Raw genomic sequence first — 23,488 nt, 5'->3', positions numbered from 1 at the left:
TTACAAATAATTGTTTTACATAAACATATCAATATTGCTCAAATTTAGGGTTATATTTAATCTGTGACTTCCTCGTTGATATACAATTTTCATTTTGCGATCACAGTATTGCTACTATAATCATGAGAACACTTTTATTTTTTATTAGGTTTAAGATGATCTGTTCAACAGAAAGATGAATCAGACTTTTCTAATTTAATTCTATCAAAGTACGACTTAATGAAAATAATTTTTTATTTAAGAATAAGAAAATGAAGGCGCTGCTGAGATTTGAACTCAGGATCTCCTGTTTACTAGACAGGTGCTTTAACAAGCTAAGCCACAGCACCCTCTTGAAAATACCAAAAGGGACAGTTTGCCTTATAGTTTTCAAGAAAATCCTGAGTTTTTCTCTTTCATAATCTTTTCTAAGTTCATACAATGCTCTACTCAATCACTTTAGATGAGAACACTCATCTTATTCATAAACACCTCATTAATATACAGCTTACCATATTCATAAAAATTTGAATTATGCCTTGTTCAAGAATGCATTACTTGAATTCAACTCCAGAATGATCTTTTATCTCTATTTTGCTCTGTCATTGTCTTTTCCCTTTTTCATTCAAGCCATTACTTTAAAAATCTTCACAATACCACTTTTTTAAATTTCAATTGAAGATGAACCATTCTAAAGGTCACAGAACAAGACATTTCTTTTTAAATAGTATTCAACATTTGCGTGATGAAAATGATTCTTACATGTAGGGAGGCAATAATAAAGTGCTGTTGAGATTTGAACTCAGGATTTCCTGTTTACGAGACAGGCACTTTAACCACTTAGCCAAAGCACCTACTGTAGTAACAATGAAGGAATCATTAATTTAATATTGGCGATCGAATTCGGTGCATGCAATAAAGATTCTTTATATGTATTCCAATGTTATAAAAGAAAGGATTCCTAATCTCTAAACAAGAATAACTATGTGGTATTAAAAAAAACTATTTTTAAACTCAATTCCCTATATTGAATAGTTACAAATAATTGTTTTACATAAAAACATCAATATTGCTCAAATTTAGGGTTATATTTCATCTGTGACTTCCTCATTGATATACAATTTTCATTTTGCGATCACAGTATTGCTACTATAATCATGAGAACACTTTTATTTTTTATTAGGTTTAAGATGATCTGTTCAACAGAAAGATGAATCAGACTTTTCTAATTTAATTGTATCAAAGTACGACTTAATGAAAATTATTTTTTATTTAAGAATAAGAAAATGAAGGCGCTGCTGAGATTTGAACTCAGGATCTCCTGTTTATTAGACAGGCACTTTAACCAGCTAAGCCACAGCACCCTCTTGAAGATACTTAAAGGGATAGTTTGCCTTATAGTTTTCAAGAAAATCCTGAGTTTTTTTTTTCATAATCTTTTCTAAGTTTATACAATGCTCTACTCAATCACTTTAGATGAGAACACTCTTCTTATTCATAAACACCTCATTAATATACTGCTTACCATATTCATAAAATTTTGAATTATGCCTTGTTCAAGAATGCATTACTTGAATTCAACTCCAGAATGATCTTTTATCTCTATTTTGCTCTTTGTCATTGTCTTTTCCCTTTTTCATTCAAGACATTACTTTAAAAATCTTCACAATACCACTTTTTTAAATTTCAATTTAAGATGAACCATTCTAAAGGTCACAGAACAAGACTTTTCTTTTTAAATAGTATTCAACATTTGCGTGATGAAAATTATTCTTACATGTAAGGAGCCAATAATAAGGTGCTGCTGAGATTTGAACTCAGGATTTTCTGTTTACGAGACAGGCACTTTAACCACTTAGCCACAGCACCTTGTGTAGTAACAATGATGGAATCATTAATTTAGTATTGGCGATCGAATTCGGTGCCTGCAATAAAGATTCTTTATATATATTCCATTGTTATAAAAGAAAGGATTCCTACTCTCTAAACAAGAATAACTATATGGTATTAAAAAAAACTATTTTTAAACTCAATTCCCTTTATTGAATAGTTACAAATAATTGTTTTACATAAAAACATCAATATTGCTCAAATTTAGGGTAATGTTTCAACTGTGACTTCCTCATTGATATACCTTTTTCATTTTGCGATCACAGTATTGCTACTATAATCATGAGAACACTTTTATTTTTTATTAGGTTTAAGATGATCTGTTCAACAGAAAGATGAATCAGACTTTTCTAATTTAATTGTATCAAAGTACGACTAAATGAAAATAATTTTTTATTTAAGAATAAGAAGATGAAGGCGCTGCTGAGATTTGAACTCAGGATCTCCTGTTTACTAGACAGGCGCTTTAACCAACTAAGCCACAGCACCCTCTTGAAAATGCTTAAAGGGACAGTTTGCCTTATAGTTTTCAAGAAAATCCTGAGTTTTTCTCTTTCATAATCTTTTCTAAGTTCATACAATGCTCTACTCAATCACTTTAGATGATAACACTCATCTTATTCATAAACACCTCATTAATATACTGCTTATCATATTCATAAAATTTTTAATTATGCCTTGTTCAAGAATGCATTACTTGAATTCAACTCCAGAATTATCTTTTATCTCTATTTTGCTCTTTGTCATTGTCTTTTCCCTTTTTCATTCAAGGCATTACTTTAAAAATCTTCACAAAACCACTTTTTTAAATTTTAATTTAAGATGAACCATTCTAAAGGTCACAGAACAAGACTTTTCTTTTTAAATAGTATACAACATTTGCGTGATGAAAATGATTCTTACATGTAGGGAGCCAATAATAAAGTGCTGTTGAGATTTGAACTCAGGATTTCCTGTTTACGAGACAGGCACTTCAACCACTTAGCCACAGCACCTACTGTGGTAACAATGAAGGAATCATTAATTTAATATTGGCGATCGAATTCGGTGCCTGCAATAAAGATTCTTTATATGTATTCCATTGTTATAAAAGAAAGGATTCCTAATCTCTAAACAAGAATAACTATGTGGTATTAAAAAAAACTCTTTTTAAACTCAATTCCCTATATTGAATAGTTACAAATAATTGTTTTACATACACATATCAATATTGCTCAAATTTAGGGTTATATTTAATCTGTGACTTCCTCATTGATATACAATTTTCATTTTGCGATCACAGTATTGCTACTATAATCATGAGAACACTTTTATTTTTTATTAGGTTTAAGATGATCTGTTCAACAGAAAGATGAATCAGACTTTTCTAATTTAATTCTATCAAAGTACGACTTAATGAAAATAATTTTTTATTTAAGAATAAGAAAAAGAAGGCGCTGCTGAGATTTGAACTCAGGATCTCCTGTTTACTAGACAGGTGCTTTAACAAGCTAAGCCACAGCACCCTCTTGAAAATACCTAAAGGGACAGTTTGCCTTATAGTTTTCAAGAAAATCCTGAGTTTTTCTCTTTCATAATCTTTTCTAAGTTCATACAATGCTCTACTCAATCACTTTAGATGAGAACACTCATCTTATTCATAAACACCTCATTAATATACTGCTTACCATATTCATAAAATTTTGAATTATGCCTTGTTCAAGAATGCATTACTTGAATTCAACTCCAGAATGATCTTTTATCTCTATTTTGCTCTTTGTCATTGTCTTTTTCCTTTTTCATTCAAGCCATTACTTTAAAAATCTTCACAATACCACTTTTTTAAATTTCAAATTAAGATGAACCATTCTAAAGGTCACAGAACAAGACATTTCTTTTTAAATAGTATTCAACATTTGCGTGATGAAAATGATTCTTACATGTAGGGAGGCAATAATAAAGTGCTGTTGAGATTTGAACTCAGGATTTCCTGTTTACGAGACAGGCACTTTAACCACTTAGCCAAAGCACCTACTGTAGTAACAATGAAGGAATCATTAATTTAATATTGGCGATCGAATCCGGTGCCTGCAATAAAGATTCTTTATATGTATTCCATTGTTATAAAAGAAAGGATTCCTAATCTCTAAACAAGAATAACTATATGGTATTAAAAAAAACTCTTTTTAAACTCAATTCCCTTTATTGAATAGTTACAAATAATTGTTTTACATAAAAACATCAATATTGCTCAAATTTAGGGTAATATTTCAACTCTGACTTCCTCATTGATATACCTTTTTCATTTTGCGATCACAGTATTGCTACTATAATCATGAGAACACTTTTATTTTTTATTAGGTTTAAGATGATCTGTTCAACAGAAAGATGAATCAGACTTTTCTAATTTAATTGTATCAAAGTACGACTTAATGAAAATATTTTTTTATTTAAGAATAAGAAAATGAACGCGCTGCTGAGATTTGAACTCAGGATCTCCTGTTTACTAGACAGGCGCTTTAACCAACTAAGCCACAGCACCCTCTTGAAAATGCTTAAAGGGACAGTTTGCCTTATAGTTTTCTAGAAAATCCTGAGTTTTTCTCTTTCATAATCTCTTCTAAGTTCATACAATGCTCTACTCAATCACTTTAGATGAGAACACTCATCTTATTCATAAACACCTCTTTAATATACTGCTTACCATATTCATAGAATTTTGAATTATGCCTTGTTCAAGATTGCATTACTTGAATTCAACTCCAGAATGATCTTTTATCTCTATTTTGCTCTTTGTCATTGTCTTTTCCTTTTTTCATTCAAGGCATTACTTTAAAAATCTTCACAATACCACTTTTTTTATTTCAATTTAATATGAACCATTCTAAAGGTCACAGAACAAGACTTTTCTTTTCAAATAGTATTCAACATTTGCGTGATGAAAATTATTCTTACATGTAAGGAGCCAATAATAAGGTGCTGTTGAAATCTGAACTCAGGATTTCATGTTTACGAGACAGGCACTTTAACCACTTAGCGACAGCACCTAGTGTAGTAATAATGAAGGAATCATTAATTTAGTATTGAATTCGGTGCCTGCAATAAAGATTCTTTATATGTATTCCAATGTTATAAAAGAAAGGATTCCTAATCTCTAAACAAGAATAACTATGGGGTATTAAAAAAAACTCTTTTTAAACTCAATTCCCTATATTGAATAGTTACAAATAATTGTTTTACATAAACAAATCAATATTGCTCAAATTTAGGGTTATATTTAATCTGTGACTTCTTCATTGAGATACCATTTTCATTTTGCAATCACAGTATTGCTACTATAGTCATGAGAACACTCTGATTTTTTATCAGGTTTAAGATGATCTGTTAAACAGAAAGATGAATCAGACTTTTCTAATTTAATTGTATCAAAGTCCGACTTAATGAAAATTATTTTTTATTTAAGAATAAGAAAATGAAGGCACTTCTGAGATTTGAGCTCAGGATCTCCTGTTTACTAGACAGGCGCTTTAACCAACTAAGCCACAGTACCCTCTTGAAAATGCTTAAAGGGACAGTTTGCCTTATAGTTTTCAAGAAAATCCTGAGTTTTTCTCTTTCATAATCTTTTCTAAGTTCATACAATGCTCTACTCAATCACTTTAGATGAGAACAGTCATCTCATTCATAAACACATCATTAATATACTGCTTACCATATTCATAGAATTTTAAATTATGCCTTGTTCAAGAATGCATTACTTGAATTCAACTCCAGAATGATCTTTTATCTCTATTTTGCTCTTTGTCATTGTCTTTTCCCTTTTTCATTCAAGGCATTACTTTAAAAATCTTCACAATACCACATTTTTTCTTTCAATTTAAGATGAACCATTCTAAAGGTCACAGAACTTTTCTTTTTAAATAGTATTCAACATTTGTGTGATGAAAAATATTCTTACATGTAATGAGCCAATAATAAGGTGCTGCTGAGATTTGAACTCTGGATTTCCTGTTTACGAGACAGGGACTTTAACAACTTAGCCACAGCACCTACTGTAGTAACAATGAAGGAATCATTAATTTAGTATTGCCGATCGAATTCGGTGCCTGCATTAAAGATTCTTTATATGTATTCCAATGTTATAAAAGAAAGAATTCCTAATCTCTAAACAAAAATTACTATGTGGTATTAAAAAAAACTCTTTTTAAACTCAATTCCCTATATTGAATAGTTACAAATATTTGTTTTACATAAAAACATCAATATTGCTCAACTTTAGGGTTATATTTTATCTGTGATTTCCTCATTTATATACCATTTTCATTTTGAAATCACAGTATTGCTACTATAATCATGAGAACACTGATTATTTATCAGGTTTAAGATGATCTGTTCAACAGAAAGATGAATCAGACTTTTCTAATTTAATTGTACCAAAGTACGAATTAATGAAAATACGTTTTTTATTTAAGAATAGGATAAAGAAGGCGCTGATGAGATTTGAACTCAGGATCACCTGTTTACTAGACAGGCGCATTAACCAGCTAAGCCACAGGACCCTCTTGAAAATGCTTTAAGTCACAGTTTGCCTTATAGTTTTCAAGAAAATGCTGAGTTTTTCACTTTCATAATCTTCACTAAGTTCATACAATGCTCTACTCAATCACTTTAGAGGAGAACACTCATCTTATTCATAAACACGTCATTAATATACTGCTTACTATATTCATAGAATTTTGAATTATGTCTTGTTCAAGAATGCATTACTTGAATTCAACTCCAGAATGATCTTTTATCTCTTTTGCTCTTTGTCATTGTCTTTTCCCTTTTTCAATTAAGGCATTACTTTAAAAATCTTCACAATACCACTTTTTTTATTTCAATTTAAGATGAACCATTCTAAAGGTCACAGAACAAGACTTTTCTTTTTAAATAGTATTCAACATTTGCGTGATGAAAATTATTCTTACATGTAAGGAGCCAATAATAAGGTGCTGCTGAGATTTAAACTCAGAACTTCCTGTTTACGAGACAGGCACTTTAACCACTTAGCCACAGCACCTACTGTAGTAACAATTAAGGAATCATTAATTTAGTATTGGCGATCAAATTCGGTGCCTGCAATAAAGATTCTTTATATGTATTCCAATGTTATAAAAGAAAGGATTCCTAATCTCTAAACAAGAATAACTATGTTGTTTTAAAAAAACTCTTTTTAAACTCAATTCCCTTTATTGAATAGTTACAAATAATTGTTTTACATAAAAAAATCAATATTGCTCAAATTTAGGGTAATATTTCAACTGTGACTTCCTCATTGATATACCTTTTTCATTTTGCGATCACAGTATTGCTACTATAATCATGAGAACACTTTTATTTTTTATTAGGTTTAAGATGATCTGTTCAACAGAAAGATGAATCAGACTTTTCTGATTTAATTGTATCAAAGTACGACTTAATGAAAATAATTTTTTATTTAAGAATAAGAAAATGAAGGCGCTGCTGAGATTTGAACTCAGGATCTCCTGTTTACTAGACAGGCGCTTTAACCAACTAAGCCACAGCACCCCCTTGAAAATGCTTAAATGGACAGTTTGCCTTATAATTTTCAAGAAAATCCTGAGTTTTTCTCTTTCATAATCTTTTCTAAGTTCATACAATGCTCTACTCAATCACTTTAGATGATAACACTCATCTTATTCATAAACACCTCATTAATATACTGCTTATCATATTCATAAAATTTTTAATTATGCCTTGTTCAAGAATGCATTACTTGAATTCAACTCCAGAATGATCTTTTATCTCTATTTTGCTCTTTGTCATTGTCTTTTCCCTTTTTCATTCAAGGCATTACTTTAAAAATCTTCACAAAACCACTTTTTTAAATTTTAATTTAAGATGAACCATTCTAAAGGTCACAGAACAAGACTTTTCTTTTTAAATAGTATACAACATTTGCGTGATGAAAATGATTCTTACATGTAGGGAGCCAATAATAAAGTGCTGTTGAGATTTGAACTCAGGATTTCCTGTTTACGAGACAGGCACTTCAACCACTTAGCCACAGCACCTACTGTGGTAACAATGAAGGAATCATTAATTTAATATTGGCGATCGAATTCGGTGCCTGCAATAAAGATTCTTTATATGTATTCCATTGTTATAAAAGAAAGGATTCCTAATCTCTAAACAAGAATAACTATGTGGTATTAAAAAAAACTCTTTTTAAACTCAATTCCCTATATTGAATAGTTACAAATAATTGTTTTACATAAACATATCAATATTGCTCAAATTTAGGGTTATATTTAATCTATGACTTCCTCATTGATATACAATTTTCATTTTGCGATCACAGTATTGCTACTATAATCATGAGAACACTTTTATTTTTTATTAGGTTTAAGATGATCTGTTCAACAGAAAGATGAATCAGACTTTTCTAATTTAATTCTATCAAAGTACGACTTAATGAAAATAATTTTTTATTTAAGAATAAGAAAATGAAGGCGCTGCTGAGATTTGAACTCAGGATCTCCTGTTTACTAGACAGGTGCTTTAACAAGCTAAGCCACAGCACCCTCTTGAAAATACCTAAAGGGACAGTTTGCCTTATAGTTTTCAAGAAAATCCTGAGTTTTTCTCTTTCATAATCTTTTCTAAGTTCATACAATGCTCTACTCAATCACTTTAGATGAGAACACTCATCTTATTCATAAACACCTCATTAATATACTGCTTACCATATTCATAAAATTTTGAATTATGCCTTGTTCAAGAATGCATTACTTGAATTCAACTCCAGAATGATCTTTTATCTCTATTTTGCTCTTTGTCATTGTCTTTTCCCTTTTTCATTCAAGACATTACTTTAAAAATCTTCACAATACCACTTTTTTAAATTTCAAATTAAGATGAACCATTCTAAAGGTCACAGAACAAGACATTTCTTTTTAAATAGTATTCAACATTTGCGTGATGAAAATGATTCTTACATGTAGGGAGGCAATAATAAAGTGCTGTTGAGATTTGAACTCAGGATTTCCTGTTTACGAGACAGGCACTTTAACCACTTAGCCACAGCACCTACTGTAGTAACAATGAAGGAATCATTAATTTAATATTGGCGATCGAATCCGGTGCCTGCAATAAAGATTCTTTATATGTATTCCATTGTTATAAAAGAAAGGATTCCTAATCTCTAAACAAGAATAACTATATGGTATTAAAAAAAACTATTTTTAAACTCAATTCCCTTTATTGAATAGTTACAAATAATTGTTTTACATAAAAACATCAATATTGCTCAAATTTAGGGTAATATTTCAACTGTGACTTCCTCATTGATATACCTTTTTCATTTTGCGATCACAGTATTGGTACTATAATCATGAGAACACTTTTATTTTTTATTAGGTTTAAGATGATCTGTTCAACAGAAAGATGAATCAGACTTTTCTGATTTAATTGTATCAAAGTACGACTTAATGAAAATAATTTTTTATTTAAGAATAAGAAAATGAAGGCGCAGCTGAGATTTGAACTCAGGATCTCCTGTTTACTAGACAGGCGCTTTAACCAACTAAGCCACAGCACCCTCTTGAAAATGCTTAAAGGGACAGTTTGCCTTATAGTTTTCAAGAAAATCCTGAGTTGTTCTCTTTCATAATCTTTTCTAAGTTCATACAATGCTCTACTCAATCACTTTAGATGAGAACACTCATCTTATTCATAAACACCTCATTAATATACTGCTTACCATATTCATAGAATTTTGAATTATGCCTTGTTCAAGAATGCATTACTTGAATTCAACTCCAGAATGATCTTTTATCTCTAGTTTGCTCTTTGTCATTGTCTTTTCCTTTTTTCATTCAAGGCATTACTTTAACAATCTTCACAATACCACTTTTTTATTTCAATTTAATATGAACCATTCTAAAGGTCACAGAACAAGACTTTTCTTTTTAAATAGTATTCAACATTTGCGTGATGAAAATTATTCTTACATGTAAGGAGCCAATAATAAGGTGCTGCTGAAATTTGAACTCAGGATTTCCTGTTTGCGAGACAGGCAGTTTAACCACTTAGCCACAGGACCTACTGTAGTAACAATGAAGGAATCATTAATTTAGTATTGGCGATCAAATTCGGTGCCTGCAATAAAGATTCTTTATATGTATTCCAATGTTATAAAAGAAAGGATTCCTAATCTCTAAACAAGAATAACTATGTGGTATTAAAAAAAACTATTTGTAAACTCAATTCCCTATATTGAATAGTTACAAATAATTGTTTTACATAAAAACATCAATATTGCTCAAATTTAGGGTAATATTTCATCTGTGACTTCCTCATTGATATACAATTTTCATTTTGTTTTCACAGTATTGCTACTATAATCATGAGAACACTTTTATTTTTTATTAGGTTTAAGATGATCTGTTCAACAGAAAGATGAATCAGACTTTTCTAATTTAATTGTATCAAAGTACGACTTAATGAAAATAATTTTTTAGTTAAGAATAAGAAAATGAAGACGCTGCTGAGATTTTAACTCAGGATCTCCTGTTCACTAGACAGGTGCTTTAACCAGCTAAGCCACAGCACCCTCTTGAAAATACTTAAAGGGACAGTTTGCCTTATAGTTTTCAAGAAAATCCTGAGTTTTTCTCTTTCATAATCTTTTCTAAGTTCATATAATGCCCTACTCAATCACTTTAGATAAGAACACTCATCTTATTCATAAACACCTCATTAATATACTGCTTACCATATTCATAAAATTTTTAATTATGCCTTGTTCAAGAATGCATTACTTGAATTCAACTCCAGAATGATCTTTTATCTCTATTTTGCTCTTTGTCATTGTCTTTTCCCTTTTTCATTAAAGGCATTACTTTAAAAATCTTCACAAAACCATTTTTTTAAATTTCAATTTAAGATGAACCATTCTAAAGGTCACAGAACAAGACTTTTCTTTTTAAATAGTATTCAACATTTGCGTGATGAAAATGATTCTTACATGTAGGGAGCCAATAATAAAGTGCTGTTGAGATTTGAACTCAGGATTTCCTGTTTACGAGACAGGCACTTTAACCACTTAGCCACAGCACCTACTGTAGTAACAATGAAGGAATCATTAATTTAATATTAGCGATCGAATTCGGTGCCTGCAATAAAGATTCTTTATATGTATTCCATTGTTATAAAAGAAAGGATTCCTAATCTCTAAACAAGAATAACTATATGGTATTAAAAAAAACTATTTTTAAACTCAATTCCCTTTATTGAATAGTTACAAATAATTGTTTTACATAAAAACATCAATATTGCTCAAATTTAGGGTAATATTTCAACTGTGACTTCCTCATTGATATACCTTTTTCATTTTGCGATCACAGTATTGCTACTATAATCATGAGAACACTTTAATTTTTTATTAGGTTTAAGATGATCTGTTCAACAGAAAGATGAATCAGACTTTTCTAATTTAATTGTATCAAAGTACGACTTAATGAAAATAATTTTTTTTTTAAGAATAAGAAAATGAAGGCGCTGCTGAGCTGTGAACTCAGGATTTCCTGTTTACTAGACAGGCGCTTTAACCAACTAAGCCACAGCACCCTCTTGAAAATGCTTAAAGGGACAGTTTGCCTTATAGTTTTCAAGAAAATCCTGAGTTTTTCTCTTTCATAATCTTTTCTAAGTTCATACACTGCTCTACTCAATCACTTTAGATGAGAACACTCATCTTATTCATAAACACCTCATTAATATACTGCTTATCATATTCATAAAATTTTTAATTATGCCTTGTTCAAGAATGCATTACTTGAATTCAACTCCAGAATGATCTTTTATCTCTATTTTGCTCTTTGTCATTGTCTTTTCCCTTTTTCATTCAAGGCATTACTTTAAAAATCTTCACAAAACCACTTTTTTAAATTTCAATTTAAAGATAAACCATTCTAAAGGTCACAGAACAAGACTTTTCTTTTTAAATAGTATACAACATTTGCGTGATGAAAATGATTCTTACATGTAGGGAGCCAAAAATAAAGTGCTGTTGAGATTTGAACTCAGGATTTCTTGTTTACGAGACAGGCACTTCAACCACTTAGCCACAGCACCTACTGTGGTAACAATGAAGGAATCATTAATTTAATATTGGCGATCGAATTCGGTGCCTGCAATAAAGATTCTTTATATGTATTCCATTGTTATAAAAGAAAGGATTCCTAATCTCTAAACAAAAATAACTATGTGGTATTAAAAAAAACTCTTTTTAAACTCAATTCCCTATATTGAATAGTTACAAATAATTGTTTTACATAAACATATCAATATTGCTCAAATTTAGGGTTATATTTAATCTGTGACTTCCTCGTTGATATACAATTTTCATTTTGCGATCACAGTATTGCTACTATAATCATGAGAACACTTTTATTTTTTATTAGGTTTAAGATGATCTGTTCAACAGAAAGATGAATCAGACTTTTCTAATTTAATTCTATCAAAGTACGACTTAATGAAAATAATTTTTTATTTAAGAATAAGAAAATGAAGGCGCTGCTGAGATTTGAACTCAGGATCTCCTGTTTACTAGACAGGTGCTTTAACAAGCTAAGCCACAGCACCCTCTTGAAAATACCAAAAGGGACAGTTTGCCTTATAGTTTTCAAGAAAATCCTGAGTTTTTCTCTTTCATAATCTTTTCTAAGTTCATACAATGCTCTACTCAATCACTTTAGATGAGAACACTCATCTTATTCATAAACACCTCATTAATATACAGCTTACCATATTCATAAAATTTTGAATTATGCCTTGTTCAAGAATGCATTACTTGAATTCAACTCCAGAATGATCTTTTATCTCTATTTTGCTCTGTCATTGTCTTTTCCCTTTTTCATTCAAGCCATTACTTTAAAAATCTTCACAATACCACTTTTTTAAATTTCAATTGAAGATGAACCATTCTAAAGGTCACAGAACAAGACATTTCTTTTTAAATAGTATTCAACATTTGCGTGATGAAAATGATTCTTACATGTAGGGAGGCAATAATAAAGTGCTGTTGAGATTTGAACTCAGGATTTCCTGTTTACGAGACAGGCACTTTAACCACTTAGCCAAAGCACCTACTGTAGTAACAATGAAGGAATCATTAATTTAATATTGGCGATCGAATTCGGTGCCTGCAATAAAGATTCTTTATATGTATTCCAATGTTATAAAAGAAAGGATTCCTAATCTCTAAACAAGAATAACTATGTGGTATTAAAAAAAACTATTTTTAAACTCAATTCCCTATATTGAATAGTTACAAATAATTGTTTTACATAAAAACATCAATATTGCTCAAATTTAGGGTAATATTTCATCTGTGACTTCCTCATTGATATACAATTTTCATTTTGCGATCACAGTATTGCTACTATAATCATGAGAACACTTTTATTTTTTATTAGGTTTAAGATGATCTGTTCAACAGAAAGATGAATCAGACTTTTCTAATTTAATTGTATCAAAGTACGACTAAATGAAAATAATTTTTTATTTAAGAATAAGAAGATGAAGGCGCTGCTGAGATTTGAACTCAGGATCTCCGGTTTACTAGACAGGCGCTTTAACCAACTAAGCCACAGCACCCTCTTGAAAATGCTTAAAGGGACAGTTTGCCTTATAGTTTTCAAGAAAATCCTGAGTTTTTCTCTTTCATAATCTTTTCTAAGTTCATACAATGCTCTACTCAATCACTTTAGATGATAACACTCATCTTATTCATAAACACCTCATTAATATACTGCTTATCATATTCATAAAATTTTTAATTATGCCTTGTTCAAGAATGCATTACTTGAATTCAACTCCAGAATGATCTTTTATCTCTATTTTGCTCTTTGTCATTGTCTTTTCCCTTTTTCATTCAAGGCATTACTTTAAAAATCTTCACAAAACCACTTTTTTAAATTTTAATTTAAGATGAACCATTCTAAAGGTCACAGAACAAGACTTTTCTTTTTAAATAGTATACAACATTTGCGTGATGAAAATGATTCTTACATGTAGGGAGCCAATAATAAAGTGCTGTTGAGATTTGAACTCAGGATTTCCTGTTTACGAGACAGGCACTTCAACCACTTAGCCACAGCACCTACTGTGGTAACAATGAAGGAATCATTAATTTAATATTGGCGATCGAATTCGGTGCCTGCAATAAAGATTCTTTATATGTATTCCATTGTTATAAAAGAAAGGATTCCTAATCTCTAAACAAGAATAACTATGTGGTATTAAAAAAAACTCTTTTTAAACTCAATTCCCTATATTGAATAGTTACAAATAATTGTTTTACATAAACATATCAATATTGCTCAAATTTAGGGTTATATTTAATCTGTGACTTCCTCATTGATATACAATTTTCATTTTGCGATCACAGTATTGCTACTATAATCATGAGAACACTTTTATTTTTTATTAGGTTTAAGATGATCTGTTCAACAGAAAGATGAATCAGACTTTTCTAATTTAATTCTATCAAAGTACGACTTAATGAAAATAATTTTTTATTTAAGAATAAGAAAATGAAGGCGCTGCTGAGATTTGAACTCAGGATCTCCTGTTTACTAGACAGGTGCTTTAACAAGCTAAGCCACAGCACCCTCTTGAAAATACCTAAAGGGACAGTTTGCCTTATAGTTATCAAGAAAATCCTGAGTTTTTCTCTTTCATAATCTTTTCTAAGTTCATACAATGCTCTACTCAATCACTTTAGATGAGAACACTCATCTTATTCATAAACACCTCATTAATATACTGCTTACCATATTCATAAAATTTTGAATTATGCCTTGTTCAAGAATGCATTACTTGAATTCAACTCCAGAATGATCTTTTATCTCTATTTTGCTCTTTGTCATTGTCTTTTCCCTTTTTCATTCAAGACATTACTTTAAAAATCTTCACAATACCACTTTTTTAAATTTCAAATTAAGATGAACCATTCTAAAGGTACCAGAACAAGACATTTCTTTTTAAATAGTATTCAACATTTGCGTGATGAAAATGATTCTTCCATGTAGGGAGGCAATAATAAAGTGCTGTTGAGATTTGAACTCAGGATTTCCTGTTTACGAGACAGGCACTTTAACCACTTAGCCAAAGCACCTACTGTAGTAACAATGAAGGAATCATTAATTTAATATTGGCGATCGAATCCGGTGCCTGCAATAAAGATTCTTTATATGTATTCCATTGTTATAAAAGAAAGGATTCCTAATCTCTAAACAAGAATAACTATATGGTATTAAATAAAACTCTTTTTAAACTCAATTCCCTTTATTGAATAGTTACAAATAATTGTTTTACATAAAAACATCAATATTGCTCAAATTTAGGGTAATATTTCAACTCTGACTTCCTCATTGATATACCTTTTTCATTTTGCGATCACAGTATTGCTACTATAATCATGAGAACACTTTTATTTTTTATTAGGTTTAAGATGATCTGTTCAACAGAAAGATGAATCAGACTTTTCTAATTTAATTGTATCAAAGTACGACTTAATGAAAATATTTTTTTATTTAAGAATAAGAAAATGAACGCCATGCTGAGATTTGAACTCAGGATCTCCTGTTTACTAGACAGGCGCTTTAACCAACTAAGCCACAGCACCCTCTTAAAAATGCTTAAAGGGACAGTTTGCCTTATAGTTTTCTAGAAAATCCTGAGTTTTTCTCTTTCATAATCTCTTCTAAGTTCATACAATGCTCTACTCAATCACTTTAGATGAGAACACTCATCTTATTCATAAACACCTCTTTAATATACTGCTTACCATATTCATAGAATTTTGAATTATGCCTTGTTCAAGATTGCATTACTTGAATTCAACTCCAGAATGATCTTTTATCTCTATTTTGCTCTTTGTCATTGTCTTTTCCTTTTTTCATTCAAGGCATTACTTTAAAAATCTTCACAATACCACTTTTTTTATTTCAATTTAATATGAACCATTCTAAAGGTCACAGAACAAGACTTTTCTTTTCAAATAGTATTCAACATTTGCGTGATGAAAATTATTCTTACATGTAAGGAGCCAATAATAAGGTGCTGTTGAAATCTGAACTCAGGATTTCATGTTTACGAGACAGGCACTTTAACCACTTAGCGACAGCACCTAGTGTAGTAATAATGAAGGAATCATTAATTTAGTATTGAATTCGGTGCCTGCAATAAAGATTCTTTATATGTATTCCAATGTTATAAAAGAAAGGACTGCTAATCTCTAAACAAGAATAACTATGGGGTATTAAAAAAAACTCTTTTTAAACTCAATTCCCTATATTGAATAGTTACAAATAATTGTTTTACATAAACAAATCAATATTGCTCAAATTTAGGGTTATATTTAATCTGTGACTTCTTCATTGAGATACCATTTTCATTTTGCAATCACAGTATTGCTACTATAGTCATGAGAACACTCTGATTTTTTATCAGGTTTAAGATGATCTGTTAAACAGAAAGATGAATCAGACTTTTCTAATTTAATTGTATCAAAGTCCGACTTAATGAAAATTATTTTTTATTTAAGAATAAGAAAATGAAGGCACTTCTGAGATTTGAGCTCAGGATCTCCTGTTTACTAGACAGGCGCTTTAACCAACTAAGCCACAGTACCCTCTTGAAAATGCTTAAAGGGACAGTTTGCCTTATAGTTTTCAAGAAAATCCTGAGTTTTTCTCTTTCATAATCTTTTCTAAGTTCATACAATGCTCTACTCAATCACTTTAGATGAGAACAGTCATCTCATTCATAAACACATCATTAATATACTGCTTACCATATTCATAGAATTTTAAATTATGCCTTGTTCAAGAATGCATTACTTGAATTCAACTCCAGAATGATCTTTTATCTCTATTTTGCTCTTTGTCATTGTCTTTTCCCTTTTTCATTCAAGGCATTACTTTAAAAATCTTCACAATACCACATTTTTTCTTTCAATTTAAGATGAACCATTCTAAATGTCACAGAACTTTTCTTTTTAAATAGTATTCAACATTTGTGTGATGAAAAATATTCTTACATGTAATGAGCCAATAATAAGGTGCTGCTGAGATTTGAACTCTGGATTTCCTGTTTACGAGACAGGGACTTTAACAACTTAGCCACAGCACCTACTGTAGTAACAATGAAGGAATCATTAATTTAGTATTGCCGATCGAATTCGGTGCCTGCATTAAAGATTCTTTATATGTATTCCAATGTTATAAAAGAAAGAATTCCTAATCTCTAAACAAAAATTACTATGTGGTATTAAAAAAAACTCTTTTTAAACTCAATTCCCTATATTGAATAGTTACAAATATTTGTTTTACATAAAAACATCAATATTGCTCAACTTGAGGGTTATATTTCATCTGTGATTTCCTCATTTATATACCATTTTCATTTTGAAATCACAGTATTGCTACTATAATCATGAGAACACTGATTATTTATCAGGTTTAAGATGATCTGTTCAACAGAAAGATGAATCAGACTTTTCTAATTTAATTGTACCAAAGTACGAATTAATGAAAATAAGTTTTTTATTTAAGAATAGGATAAAGAAGGCGCTGATGAGATTTGAACTCAGGATCACCTGTTTACTAGACAGGCGCATTAACCAGCTAAGCCACAGGACCCTCTTGAAAATGCTTTAAGTCACAGTTTGCCTTATAGTTTTCAAGAAAATGCTGAGTTTTTCACTTTCATAATCTTCACTAAGTTCATACAATGCTCTACTCAATCACTTTAGAGGAGAACACTCATCTTATTCATAAACACGTCATTAATATACTGCTTACTATATTCATAGAATTTTGAATTATGTCTTGTTCAAGAATGCATTACTTGAATTCAACTCCAGAATGATCTTTTATCTCTTTTGCTCTTTGTCATTGTCTTTTCCCTTTTTCAATTAAGGCATTACTTTAAAAATCTTCACAATACCACTTTTTTTATTTCAATTTAAGATGAACCATTCTAAAGGTCACAGAACAAGACTTTTCTTTTTAAATAGTATTCAACATTTGCGTGATGAAAATTATTCTTACATGTAAGGAGCCAATAATAAGGTGCTGCTGAGATTTAAACTCAGAACTTCCTGTTTACGAGACAGGCACTTTAACCACTTAGCCACAGCACCTACTGTAGTAACAATTAAGGAATCATTAATTTAGTATTGGCGATCAAATTCGGTGCCTGCAATAAAGATTCTTTATATGTATTCCAATGTTATAAAAGAAAGGATTCCTAATCTCTAAACAAGAATAACTATGTTGTTTTAAAAAAACTCTTTTTAAACTCAATTCCATATATTGAATAGTTACAAATAATTGTTTTACATAAAAAAATCAATATTGCTCAAATTTAGTGATATATTTCATCTGTGACTTCCTCATTGATATACCATTTTCATTTTGCAATCACAGTATTGCTACTATAATCATGAGAACACTTTTATTTTTTATTAGGTTTAAGATGATCTGTTCAACAGAAAGATGAATCAGACTTTTCTAATTTAATTGTATCAAAGTACGACTTAATGAAAATAATTTTTTATTTAAGAATAAGAAAATGAAGGCACTTCTGAGATTTGAGCTCAGGATCTCCTGTTTACTAGACAGGCGCTTTAACCAGCTAAGCCACAGTACCCTCTTGAAAATGCTTTAAGGGACAGTTTGCCTTATAGTTTTCAAGAAAATCCTGAGTTTTTCTCTTTCATAATCTTTTCTAAGTTCATACAATGCTCTACTCAATCACTTTAGATGAGAACACTCATCTTATTCATAAACACCTCATTAATATACTGCTTACCATATTCATAAAATTTTGAATTATGCCTTGTTCAAGAATGCATTACTTGAATTCAACTCCAGAATGATCTTTTATCTCTATTTTGCTCTTTGTCGTTGTCTTTTCCCTTTTTCATTCAAGACATTACTTTAAAAATCTTCACAATACCACTTTTTTAAATTTCAATTTAAGATGAACCATTCTAAAGGTCACAGAACAAGACTTTTCTTTTTAAATAGTATTCAACATTTGCGTGATGAAAATGATTCTTACATGTAGGGAGCCAATAATAAAGTGCTGTTGAGATTTGAACTCAGGATTTCCTGTTTATGAGACAGGCACTTTAACCACTTAGCCACAACACCTACTGTAGTAACAATGAAGGAATCATTAATTTAATATTGGCGATCGAATCCGGTGCCTGCAATAAAGATTCTTTATATGTATTCCATTGTTATAAAAGAAAGGATTCCTAATCTCTAAACAAGACTAACTATATGGTATTAAAAAAAACTATTTTTAAACTCAATTCCCTTTATTGAATAGTTACAAATAATTGTTTTACATAAAAACATCAATATTGCTCAAATTTAGGGTAATATTTCAACTGTGACTTCCTCATTGATATACCTTTTTCATTTTGCGATCACAGTATTGCTACTATAATCATGAGAACACTTTTATTTTTTATTAGGTTTAAGATGATCTGTTCAACAGAAAGATGAATCAGACTTTTCTGATTTAATTGTATCAAAGTACGACTTAATGAAAATAATTTTTTATTTAAGAATAAGAAAATGAAGGCGCTGCTGAGATTTGAACTCAGGATCTCCTGTTTACTAGACAGGCGCTTTAACCAACTAAGCCACAGCACCCTCTTGAAAATGCTTAAATGGACAGTTTGCCTTATAATTTTCAAGAAAATCCTGAGTTTTTCTCTTTCATAATCTTTTCTATGTTCATACAATGCTCTACTCAATCACTTTAGATGATAACACTCATCTTATTCATAAACACCTCATTAATATACTGCTTATCATATTCATAAAATTTTTAATTATGCCTTGTTCAAGAATGCATTACTTGAATTCAACTCCAGAATGATCTTTTATCTCTATTTTGCTCTTTGTCATTGTCTTTTCCCTTTTTCATTCAAGGCATTACTTTAAAAATCTTCACAAAACCACTTTTTTAAATTTTAATTTAAGATGAACCATTCTAAAGGTCACAGAACAAGACTTTTCTTTTTAAATAGTATACAACATTTGCGTGATGAAAATGATTCTCACATGTAGGGAGCCAATAATAAAGTGCTGTTGAGATTTGAACTCAGGATTTCCTGTTTACGAGACAGGCACTTCAACCACTTAGCCACAGCACCTACTGTGGTAACAATGAAGGAATCATTAATTTAATATTGGCGATCGAATTCGGTGCCTGCAATAAAGATTCTTTATATGTATTCCATTGTTATAAAAGAAAGGATTCCTAATCTCTAAACAAGAATAACTATGTGGTATTAAAAAAAACTCTTTTTAAACTCAATTCCCTATATTGAATAGTTACAAATAATTGTTTTACATAAACATATCAATATTGCTCAAATTTAGGGTTATATTTAATCTATGACTTCCTCATTGATATACAATTTTCATTTTGCGATCACAGTATTGCTACTATAATCATGAGAACACTTTTATTTTTTATTAGGTTTAAGATGATCTGTTCAACAGAAAGATGAATCAGACTTTTCTAATTTAATTCTATCAAAGTACGACTTAATGAAAATAATTTTTTATTTAAGAATAAGAAAATGAAGGCGCTGCTGAGATTTGAACTCAGGATCTCCTGTTTACTAGACAGGTGCTTTAACAAGCTAAGCCACAGCACCCTCTTGAAAATACCTAAAGGGACAGTTTGCCTTATAGTTTTCAAGAAAATCCTGAGTTTTTCTCTTTCATAATCTTTTCTAAGTTCATACAATGCTCTACTCAATCACTTTAGATGAGAACACTCATCTTATTCATAAACACCTCATTAATATACTGCTTACCATATTCATAAAATTTTGAATTATGCCTTGTTCAAGAATGCATTACTTGAATTCAGCTCCAGAATGATCTTTTATCTCTATTTTGCTCTTTGTCATTGTCTTTTCCCTTTTTCATTCAAGACATTACTTTAAAAATCTTCACAATACCACTTTTTTAAATTTCAAATTAAGATGAACCATTCTAAAGGTCACAGAACAAGACATTTCTTTTTAAATAGTATTCAACATTTGCGTGATGAAAATGATTCTTACATGTAGGGAGGCAATAATAAAGTGCTGTTGAGATTTGAACTCAGGATTTCCTGTTTACGAGACAGGCACTTTAACCACTTAGCCAAAGCACCTACTGTAGTAACAATGAAGGAATCATTAATTTAATATTGGCGATCGAATCCGGTGCCTGCAATAAAGATTCTTTATATGTATTCCATTGTTATAAAAGAAAGGATTCCTAATCTCTAAACAAGAATAACTATATGGTATTAAAAAAAACTCTTTTTAAACTCAATTCCCTTTATTGAATAGTTACAAATAATTGTTTTACATAAAAACATCAATATTGCTCAAATTTAGGGTAATATTTCAACTGTGACTTCCTCATTGATATACCTTTTTCATTTTGCGATCACAGTATTGCTACTATAATCATGAGAACACTTTTATTTTTTATTAGGTTTAAGATGATCTGTTCAACAGAAAGATGAATCAGACTTTTCTAATTTAATTGTATCAAAGTACGACTTAATGAAAATAATTTTTTATTTAAGAATAAGAAAATGAACGCGCTGCTGAGATTTGAACTCAGGATCTCCTGTTTACTAGACAGGCGCTTTAACCAACTAAGCCACAGCACCCTCTTGAAAATGCTTAAAGGGACAGTTTGCCTTATAGTTTTCTAGAAAATCCTGAGTTTTTCTCTTTCATAATCTCTTCTAAGTTCATACAATGCTCTACTCAATCACTTTAGATGAGAACACTCATCTTATTCATAAACACCTCTTTAATATACTGCTTACCATATTCATAGAATTTTGAATTATGCCTTGTTCAAGATTGCATTACTTGAATTCAACTCCAGAATGATCTTTTATCTCTATTTTGCTCTTTGTCATTGTCTTTTCCTTTTTTCATTCAAGGCATTACTTTAAAAATCTTCACAATACCACTTTTTTTATTTCAATTTAATATGAACCATTCTAAAGGTCACAGAACAAGACTTTTCTTTTCAAATAGTATTCAACATTTGCGTGATGAAAATTATTCTTACATGTAAGGAGCCAATAATAAGGTGCTGTTGAAATCTGAACTCAGGATTTCATGTTTACGAGACAGGCACTTTAACCACTTAGCGACAGCACCTAGTGTAGTAATAATGAAGGAATCATTAATTTAGTATTGGCGATTGAATTCGGTGCCTGCAATAAAGATTCTTTATATGTATTCCAATGTTATAAAAGAAAGGATTCCTAATCTCTAAACAAGAATAACTATGGGGTATTAAAAAAAACTCTTTTTAAACTCAATTCCCTATATTGAATAGTTACAAATAATTGTTTTACATAAACAAATCAATATTGCTCAAATTTAGGGTTATATTTAATCTGTGACTTCTTCATTGAGATACCATTTTCATTTTGCAATCACAGTATTGCTACTATAATCATGAGAACACTCTGATTTTTTATCAGGTTTAAGATGATCTGTTAAACAGAAAGATGAATCAGACTTTTCTAATTTAATTGTATCAAAGTCCGACTTAATGAAAATTATTTTTTATTTAAGAATAAGAAAATGAAGGCGCTGCTGAGATTTGAACTCAGGATCTCCTGTTTACTAGACAGGCGCTTTAACCAACTAAGCCACAGCACCCTCTTGAAAATGCTTAAAGGGACAGTTTGCCTTATAGTTTTCAAGAAAATCCTGAGTTTTTCTCTTTCATAATCTTTTCTAAGTTCATACAATGCTCTACTCAATCACTTTAGATGAGAACAGTCATCTCATTCATAAACACATCATTAATATACTGCTTACCATATTCATAGAATTTTAAATTATGCCTTGTTCAAGAATGCATTACTTGAATTCAACTCCAGAATGATCTTTTATCTCTATTTTGCTCTTTGTCATTGTCTTTTTCCTTTTTCATTCAAGGCATTACTTTAAAAATCTTCACAATACCACATTTTTTCTTTCAATTTAAGATGAACCATTCTAAAGGTCACAGAACTTTTCTTTTTAAATAGTATTCAACATTTGTGTGATGAAAAATATTCTTACATGTAATGAGCCAATAATAAGGTGCTGCTGAGATTTGAACTCTGGATTTCCTGTTTACGAGACAGGGACTTTAACAACTTAGCCACAGCACCTACTGTAGTAACAACGAAGGAATCATTAATTTAGTATTGCCGATCGAATTCGGTGCCTGCATTAAAGATTCTTTATATGTATTCCAATGTTATAAAAGAAAGGATTCCTAATCTCTAAACAAAAATTACTATGTGGTATTAAAAAAAACTCTTTTTAAACTCAATTCCCTATATTGAATAGTTACAAATATTTGTTTTACATAAAAACATCAATATTGCTCAACTTTAGGGTTATATTTCATCTGTGATTTCCTCATTTATATACCATTTTCATTTTGAAATCACAGTATTGCTACTATAATCATGAGAACACTGATTATTTATCAGGTTTAAGATGATCTGTTCAACAGAA

At 30.2% G+C, this 23,488-nt stretch overlaps 10 non-coding genes across 10 annotated transcripts; all 10 read right to left on the bottom strand.

The window, feature by feature from the left end:
* Positions 1–1,775: 1,775 nt before the first annotated feature.
* On the bottom strand, positions 1,776–1,848 carry TRNAT-CGU (transfer RNA threonine (anticodon CGU)). The gene has a single exon. It is a non-coding gene; the product is annotated as a tRNA-Thr (tRNA).
* Positions 1,849–2,284: 436 nt separating this feature from the next.
* TRNAT-AGU (transfer RNA threonine (anticodon AGU)) lies at positions 2,285–2,358 on the bottom strand. The gene has a single exon. It is a non-coding gene; the product is annotated as a tRNA-Thr (tRNA).
* Positions 2,359–4,313: 1,955 nt separating this feature from the next.
* Positions 4,314–4,390, bottom strand: TRNAT-AGU (transfer RNA threonine (anticodon AGU)). Its single transcript has one exon. It is a non-coding gene; the product is annotated as a tRNA-Thr (tRNA).
* Positions 4,391–6,837: 2,447 nt separating this feature from the next.
* TRNAT-CGU (transfer RNA threonine (anticodon CGU)) lies at positions 6,838–6,910 on the bottom strand. The gene has a single exon. It is a non-coding gene; the product is annotated as a tRNA-Thr (tRNA).
* Positions 6,911–7,345: 435 nt separating this feature from the next.
* Positions 7,346–7,419, bottom strand: TRNAT-AGU (transfer RNA threonine (anticodon AGU)). The gene has a single exon. It is a non-coding gene; the product is annotated as a tRNA-Thr (tRNA).
* A 1,958-nt stretch (positions 7,420–9,377) lies between these two features.
* TRNAT-AGU (transfer RNA threonine (anticodon AGU)) lies at positions 9,378–9,451 on the bottom strand. The gene has a single exon. It is a non-coding gene; the product is annotated as a tRNA-Thr (tRNA).
* Positions 9,452–17,991: 8,540 nt separating this feature from the next.
* On the bottom strand, positions 17,992–18,064 carry TRNAT-CGU (transfer RNA threonine (anticodon CGU)). Its single transcript has one exon. It is a non-coding gene; the product is annotated as a tRNA-Thr (tRNA).
* Positions 18,065–19,515: 1,451 nt separating this feature from the next.
* TRNAT-AGU (transfer RNA threonine (anticodon AGU)) lies at positions 19,516–19,589 on the bottom strand. Its single transcript has one exon. It is a non-coding gene; the product is annotated as a tRNA-Thr (tRNA).
* A 1,955-nt stretch (positions 19,590–21,544) lies between these two features.
* TRNAT-AGU (transfer RNA threonine (anticodon AGU)) lies at positions 21,545–21,621 on the bottom strand. Its single transcript has one exon. It is a non-coding gene; the product is annotated as a tRNA-Thr (tRNA).
* Positions 21,622–22,562: 941 nt separating this feature from the next.
* On the bottom strand, positions 22,563–22,636 carry TRNAT-AGU (transfer RNA threonine (anticodon AGU)). Its single transcript has one exon. It is a non-coding gene; the product is annotated as a tRNA-Thr (tRNA).
* Between the last annotated feature and the right edge of the window lie 852 nt (positions 22,637–23,488).

Source organism: Triturus cristatus, chromosome 12 (genome assembly GCF_964204655.1).
Source record: "Triturus cristatus chromosome 12, aTriCri1.1, whole genome shotgun sequence".
Taxonomy (NCBI): Eukaryota; Metazoa; Chordata; class Amphibia; order Caudata; family Salamandridae; genus Triturus; species Triturus cristatus.
This window is presented reverse-complemented; position numbering and strand designations above follow the sequence as displayed.